This window comes from Mus pahari, chromosome 12, assembly GCF_900095145.1.
Source record: "Mus pahari chromosome 12, PAHARI_EIJ_v1.1, whole genome shotgun sequence".
NCBI classification, from domain to species: domain Eukaryota; kingdom Metazoa; phylum Chordata; class Mammalia; order Rodentia; family Muridae; genus Mus; species Mus pahari.
The window spans coordinates 17,236,238-17,244,116 of NC_034601.1; the positions used below are offsets into that span (position 1 = coordinate 17,236,238).

Consider the following 7,879-nt stretch of genomic DNA (forward strand, 5'->3'; position numbering starts at 1 on the left):
TCTTTAGACACACCAGAAGAGGGCATCAGATCCCATTACAGATGGTTGTGAGCCACCATGTGGTTGCTGGGAATTGAACTCAGGACCTCTGGAAGGGCAGCCAGTGCTCTTAACCTCTGAGCCATCTCTCCAGTCGGAGCCCATTCATCTTTTATTGGCTGTGTAGCACCCCACACTTGTCGGCATGCTGACATCTAAAACTACTCATGATGATGACACTCAGATCGATTTGGTAGCTAGCCACATGTGACTATTTTTAAATTTAAATTAATTAACATTTAAGAATTTGGTTCCTCAAGCACACTAGGCACCTTCTACTCATTAGCCTCTTGTGGTGACCACATCTGTGCATTCCTGCCTCTGGTGACCACATTTGTGCATTTGTCCTGCATTTGTGCCACTGCAGCAGGTTCTCCTGGGTGCTGCCCCTTAGGGTATACACCTTTACATGTTTGTCTTCCTCTCCCCTTTCCCTATAAACAATGACCTCCTCTGAGAAAGATGTCTATACCTTCTGCAATTTGGACAGACGACTTCCCATGCTATTTGACCTGGAGGTCCCAACCTTTGTTGACCCCATTGATGGTATTGCGGTACAGGGAAGGATGTTAACCCAGACCAGGCTCAGCAGACTGAAATGCTAAGTCCACACAGCCATCTAGTTTTACTTTACCAGATGACGTATTATGCAGCATCCTTGGGTGACTTAATTAGAAGCACATATAGACTCACACTGTTGAACTGCCACAAACACTATCCCTAGCACTGGCAGACTTGTTAGAAATGCTGCTGCTAATTGACCTTTGCTAAAATTGTGGCAGCTTCTAGAGCAGAGCCAGCTGGCTTTTAAATTAGCTCTATTCAGACAGAATTCCATGCAAAATCACGTGTACTTTTTTAAAAAAATTATTTATTCATTTAATGTATGAGTGCACCGTTGCTGTCTTCAGACACGCCAGAAGAGGGCATCAGATCCAATTTCAGGTGGTTGTGAGCCACCATGTGGTTGCTGGGAATTGAACTCAGGACCTCTGAAAGAGCAGTCAGTGCCCTTAACCGCTGAGCCATCTCTCCAGCCCCACGTGTACTTTTAATACATATAGCCTGGTGTGCTGGTTCACCAACCTTATTGACACAGAGCACAGTAAGTCCAGAGAATGAGTATGGATATTCTTCATCTTCTTCTCATTCAACGATTCTGAAGTAAGCTTGGTATCATGGATATTTGGCATAGCCTTTGGGGTATACACAGGGCCTAGCACCATTTCTATACTATATTAGCCATGAACAATCCTAACTTACATAGATAAGCAAGCTTCTTTGGTCCATCTTTCCCACAGTAATAGTCTTCAAACTTCTTTATAGTGATCTGTTGATTCTCTATACCATCAGTAGTCTATTCCTAGAATAAAACAGTAGTGGAAGGTCTCAGAACAGCGCTGTCCCTTTTCTCTTCTTTACACGGCACCTCCTTGAGAAGATTCCACGTGAAGGTTCCCAGCCACAAGACATTTCACAACAGAGACCTTACAGAAAACACTCCTGTTCTTACTTCAGTTCAAGGATTTGAGACCATCTTACAAATACAAAAATGATGGTCAATGCTTGGAAAGTGTTGGTGATTGTAAAGCAACATGTTAGGGAGAAGATAGTTGCATTAGCTTCTACTTCGGTATAACATTTAAAAACTTAAAGAGTAAAGAATTGTCATGAGCCCATTTGGTGATTGAACACAGCTGTTTTTACTGCTAAGATTTTATACCGAAGTATATATTTTGCTTCAAGATTCATTAGGAGTTCTTTTAGAGCCTTAATTGAATATCGGACATTGAATAAACCAATGAGGGAATGCTGTCCCTTATTTAAATCTAACTGTAATTACCCTTCTCCTCCCACTTTTGCTACATCACAAAGGTTAGGAACATGTTGGGATAAAAGCAATACAGCTTATGTAATTCCATCTTAGAAAACCGTATACACCCATGCTTAATTATTTTGTTGTTTCAAATTGTGTTGTGGGGTGTGTGCTTGCTGATCTGACACCAATCTTAAGAACGAATTCTCTGACTTTGATTTCTTTTTATTGCATTAGGCATGTTACTAAACATCAAGACAGGGTTAAAGGAAATCACTCTAATAACTCTAGTGAATAAAAAAATATTTTACCTTTGGGAACATTGATCCTTCTAAACTTCCACTTTGACTCCTTCATTCAATAGCAAGAACAATGTGTTCAATGTGTTTACAGTTGTCACAGTGCACTCGAGTTCTCTCTCTCTCTCTCTCTCTCTCTCTCTCTCTCTCTCTCTCTCTCTCTCTGCGTTCTGTGGCTCTGCTGGTCTGTGATAGATGTCTGATTGGCGGGCTCTGTTTATTCTGTGACCAGATTCTTTCTAAAAGAGGGCTGGCCATACCTGCCTGAAGCCTATTGGCTGGGTATACTCTGGGCCCTCCTTCTCCCTCCCCCCAACCTTTTCCTTCACAGCACACACAGCCACTAAGTCTGTGCGGAATCCTAAACCAGCCCAATTTACATCCATTCATGAATGTGTGACGTCAGCAAGCTTTGAGCTCCTTTGCGGTGGGCCAGAGGATTGTGTGGGTAGAATCCCCTCCCCCTTATTTTTCCAATTCTGCAAGGCTCTTTAGATTAACCTTCCATCTTTTTAAAGCAAGAAAATGGAACAGCATGTGTAGGAATTCTTCATTGTTGTGAGTATTACACTCTTTTCCTGTTTCGTCAGCATGTATCTCACAAGGACAGATGGGGAATTTATTTGTGCTTTAAGCTTATTAGAAAACTGATATTACTGAGGGAGATCCAAGGTGAAAGAGACAGCGAAAGCCCGTAGGAAACCTGAACGACCCCCCACCCCACAATCCCGGCACAGCTCAGCTACTGACAGCTGGTTATTTCTTCGCTTGTCTGCCTGCTAGACGTGGACATTTTTTGATTACGGCTCTGCACGTTACCTTCGGATGCTTGCTTGGTTTGTCTTAAAGGGAGATTCAGTTCCCTTCCAGAGGATGTGGATGTGTTGTGGGGGAGCCTGGGAGAATACCAGGAAGGAGCTGCAGAAAGTGGGGCTGGCAAGCCGGAGGCGAGCCGCAGGCTCTTGCCCAGCACTTGTCTCCTGTGCCGCTGTCCTCTCTGCCATGTCTCACCCTTCACCTTGCCTTTGTTTCCTAGTCGTGGAGCCGTCAATATCTCGTGTTTGCAATATGGGAAGATAAATACATCTTGTGCGACCATTTTTCAAAAACCTTCATGATGAGAGTACTTGGGATATATTTGTATATATTTGCTGCTATTTTTTATATATATTTTTAACACTAGAATATCTGTAGTGAAGACTAAACAGGGATTATCCTAAAATTGTAGGGATATATTTTTAAAGATTGCTAATGAAGTTATTTCTTCCTATGTTCCAGAACTGTATTGTAAAGAAATGTAACTGAGTAGTTTTCTAAGGTGAACTTCCAATTGAAGAGTTTACGCCACTGTGTTTTGGAAATAGAGGGAAGTTCTGATGTCTTCCACATGTGAAATTGGTTTGATAATGTGTTCATAGTTTTAACCAGAAGTATCTGGGGTTGTTTTCCAATGCTTAGGTTTATTTTGAGGAAAGGTTTGGCATTCAAGAGAACAGATGTAGCACTGTCCTGTTCTGTCCAGGGTGGTCCGTGGACACAGGTGACCTAACTGCACTTCCCAACTTTGAGCAGCTGATGTACTGCTCTGAGACATGGGTTTGAGTTTTCTTCTTTTTGGAGAGGGTGAGGGAGAGGGAGAGAGTGAGCATGCATCATTATTTCTTGTCACTCAGCCATGTCTTAGTCACTTTGTGTAATCAATGCTTCTTTTTGAGTTTTTCTTCAAAGCAGGGGTTCTAAGTTGTGGTCCCACTTTCACATCATTCCTTTGTGGGTTATTTTGGGGGAAGGGTTATTCTCAATCTTCCCAATGAACATCCATTTTGTAAAAAAATATTTTTTACACCTAAAGCTGAAATATTTTATTTTCTTTCTCAAATTAACCATGGATGCTGTCATTTTTTTTTTTTCTGTGTATTCTCATGCCCTAGAGCTGCAGAAGGGAACCCTCTGCCTACTGCCCAGACAATGGTAGTTTTATGTTTTGTTGTTTTGTTTGCTTAGTTGAACACATTCGATATTATTTTAGATACAATATCTCAATATAGTGCAGCATTTTTCTATTCTGTGGCCTTCTAAGACTCTATTGAAAGCATTTCCAAAGATACATTAAATTGCTGAAGTCTACCAGAAGACCAAATCCTTAATCTTTTAAAAATTTATGTATTCAAAGGCATTTTGAGAAATGCTCATTAGATCCCACCTTTATGCATAGTTTATTAAATCAGAGCTTTATTTCCTGGAAAGAAATTTAGCTTGCACATAAATTGAGTGAAGTAAAACTGTCCCCCTGTGGCACAGAGTGGATCTAGAACCCACTGTCCCCGCTGGTGTCCGTATTCCAGATTATATTTATTTTCATGTATATTGTACTTGTAGGATAAAACAATAACTCTTAATTGTTTAATATCAAACACTAAAATACTGTGTATCATCGATTATCAACAGATGCCTTTCTGTCTAAAAATTGAAACTACTCCAGGAGTAGGAATTAATTTATTTAGGAAACAAAGTCAATCAGACCAAAGCCATGTCCTAGGGAGCTGGTGGTGGCGTAGTCCCCAAGGGCAAGAGTCCACTTCCACATCCATGGATGTGTAACACAGCAGCCAGCCTTGGGTGGCAGAACCTGCAGCTTGGTTAGCACTGTCTACTTCCTTCCCCTGTGTGCCCTGCTCACTAGCCACATGAGGAGCACAGGTGACCCAAGAAAGCCAAGATGATCAACTCTCCCCAGTGTGTGGCCTGATACTTGTATTCTTTGTTCAAATTAAAGAGCATTGCCTAGGAATACTGCTAATTGAAGAGGAAAAAGAGTTATTCAAAGGACGTCCCACTCCACACTCCTGCTATGTCAGTTATTATTCAGGGAAAAAGGGGAAGAGCCAAGGTTTTGGAAAATGCAGTTTTTACCCCCAAGAAATCTAGAAAGTAAATTAGACATTGACTCTAACATTAGAATTCACTACACACTTTTCCTCTTTCCCTCCCCTTCTCTTTTCCATCCTTCCTCTTTTCTTTTCACTATTGGGTGATTTTCTGGTATGTTCACCATGACCACAGTCAACTTTAGAATATTTTCACTATCACAAAAAAAAGCAACCACACACTCATTCACAGACCACGCTCACTTCTCAATGTCCTCAGCACTAGGTGAACACCAATCAACCTCCCTTCTTACGTCTTTTTGCTTATTTTGGACATTTCTTATAGATGAAATCACATGATGCATGATCCTTTGAAATTAGCTTTCCTCACTTTTTCCCTGAAGTTCATCCTTGATTTACATAACATACATCAGTACTTCATCTCTTTATGTTGCCAAATAATGTATAAGTGTACATAGTTAAATCACCATACTTCTCCATTCATCTGCGGACATGGGCTAGTTCTACTTTTAGGTACTAGGAATCCTCCTGGTCTTTATATTCATGTACAAGTTTTTGCTAATCTTTCCACTTAATTAGGATAGAAATGGCAGGTCATATGGTAACTGTACAGTGAACATTTGAGGAGAGGCTGAACTGCTTTCTAAGTTGGCAGTACATTCCCGTCAGCAACACACAAGAGTTCAAACCTCTCCAATTCCTGGGAAGCAGCAGCTGTTACCTGTCATGTCTTGAGCATCCCCTAGTCATCTGAAATTGCATCTCCTTGTGCCTTTGTTGACATCTCCATAGGAGCTAAGGATGTCGAGCATCTTTGATGTGCTTACTGATCATGTATATATCTTCTTTAGAGAAATGTTTGTTCAGATCCTTTGCATATATTAAAAATTAATCACTTATGTTTTTATTATTGATTTACGAGAGTCCTTTCTGTTCTCTGGATACAAGCTGTGCAGAACTCAGTGATTTGCAACTATTTTCTCATAAGCTGTGGACTGTCTTTTTCTTGGTGTCGAGTATGGAAAACCAAGTTTTTATGAAGTTCAGTTTCTCTTTTTCCTTATTTGTGCTTTTGACGTTATGTCAAGGGCCGAGTTCCCTGACAAGGTCATTAAGGCCCATCCCTATGTTTGCATCTAAACAGTTTATATTTTTAGCTCAAAGTTTAATTAAGTTTTCAATATGCCATGAGAAAGGGATTCAATGTCACTTTAGAATATGGATATCCAGTTGTTCCGGGACTGTTCGTTTAAAACGGACACTCTTTCTCTTTTGGCATTCTGTCAGAAACAAAACAGTGCTGCATGTGATGGCCTACCCTTGTAATGCTTCCTACTGGGGAGGTAAGGGCAGAGAAATGAGGTGTTGAAGGCCACCCTTAACCACAGAGTGAGTTTGAAGTCAGCCATAGCTGCATGGGAGCCTGTCTCATAAACATCACAATGGGAAGACCTGATGTAATGTTTTCATCTCGGGACACTCAGATGAAACTGGCTAGTCACAGTCTAGTCACTTGTGCTTTGAAGGCTCCTGTACTGTCATATGTGTACAGGGTTGAAAACTATTTGTGTGGGTCATTTTGGGGTCAGTCTTGGGAAAGGAGAGAGGCACTACTTCTGAGTAAGGACAGAAGATGAATGAAAACAGAATTTTGACATGGAAAGGAGGAAAGAATGCACCTAAGGTTAATCATACTAGAGAGCAGGGGCTCTTACCCATCGTAAAGGGGAGGCACTGTCACAGGGTGTGTGAGCCTTTATTTAGCACTTTGTACGTGCTTAGAAACCTCTTCAGAGCTTTTGTGTATATTATTTCATTTAAATATAATCCTCATAATACAAAGTACATACTATTCGCACTTTGAAGCTGAGACAAAAGGCTGCTGACTCAACCAAAGATACCAGAGAATATATGTGAGGTTCAATTTTCAAATTCAGTTTTCATGCCTAATCTTTCTTTTGTGTGCTGCGGATTTTGAATTGGCTAGTACTGTGAATTTTTATTGATCTAATCTAGCATGAGTTACAGGCCTTTTCTACTCTTGCTTTGGGCTGGACAAAGAGTAAAATAAGCAATTGTGGGAATATACCCTTGAGGAACTGGCACAGCGGGTGCGGTGGGAGATAAGAGGGTGGAGCTAAAGAGGGTCATCATGTTGTAGATGCCGCGGAGCCCAGGCTGCTGGGCTAGGTGTAAAGCAAGCCGAAAGAGGGTCCAGGACTCACGTGCTGGGCTGGAGAGGACAGTGAAGTGGGTGTAGAGAAACCACGACAGGAAAGAACAGGCCAAGTAGGGTTGGCAGGCATAGCAGTGCTGTCTTGCATTTTTTTCTTTATTTTATCAACACATATTTAGTGACTGACCGTCTAGTATGTATCTTGGGCACTAATATGTGGCAGAACACAGAGGAGACAAAAAGGCTTGCCCTTTTGGGGCTCACTTTATTTCAATAGAGGAAATAAGCAGCAGACAAATAACTCACTGGTGATACATGTTTCCAAGGAGGAAAATAAACGCGGGAGGGGAGAGAGTGCCGGGGTGAGGTAAAGGAAGCCTCTTTTCTAGTTGAATTGGTTTCTTTTTTCCAGATATTAACTCCTCCAAAACCTTAAAGGACTAATCAACACTGGCTAAGTCAGAAGGGAAAGAGAGAAAGGGGAGGTGGAAGGAGGGGAGGCTGGCTGCCCGGAGTGGGAACCCTCCGTTCATCATTTTATACCCAGTTTCCAGCGTCCCATAAACACTGTATACTGCAAAGTCTGCTTTTCACTGGGGGAGTGCTGGTGCTTCCTCAGCAGGGAGAGGGAGAGAGAGAGGGGGAGGGGGAGGGGGAGGTG

At 41.7% G+C, this 7,879-nt stretch overlaps 1 protein-coding gene across 8 annotated transcripts in view; it reads left to right on the forward strand.

Annotated features, from left to right (window-relative positions):
- The window catches only part of Map3k13 (mitogen-activated protein kinase kinase kinase 13), a 140,962-nt gene that overhangs the window by 56,247 nt on the left and 76,836 nt on the right, over positions 1 to 7,879 (forward strand). The window contains exon 1 of one of the 8 annotated variants that reach the window (XM_021209541.2): positions 2,487 to 2,712. The exons of the other annotated variants lie outside the window; for them this stretch is intronic. The gene's annotated coding sequence lies outside the window, so the exon portion shown is untranslated. Of the gene's footprint in view, positions 1 to 2,486; positions 2,713 to 7,879 lie in introns of those variants that run through there. 8 annotated transcript variants of the gene reach the window in all.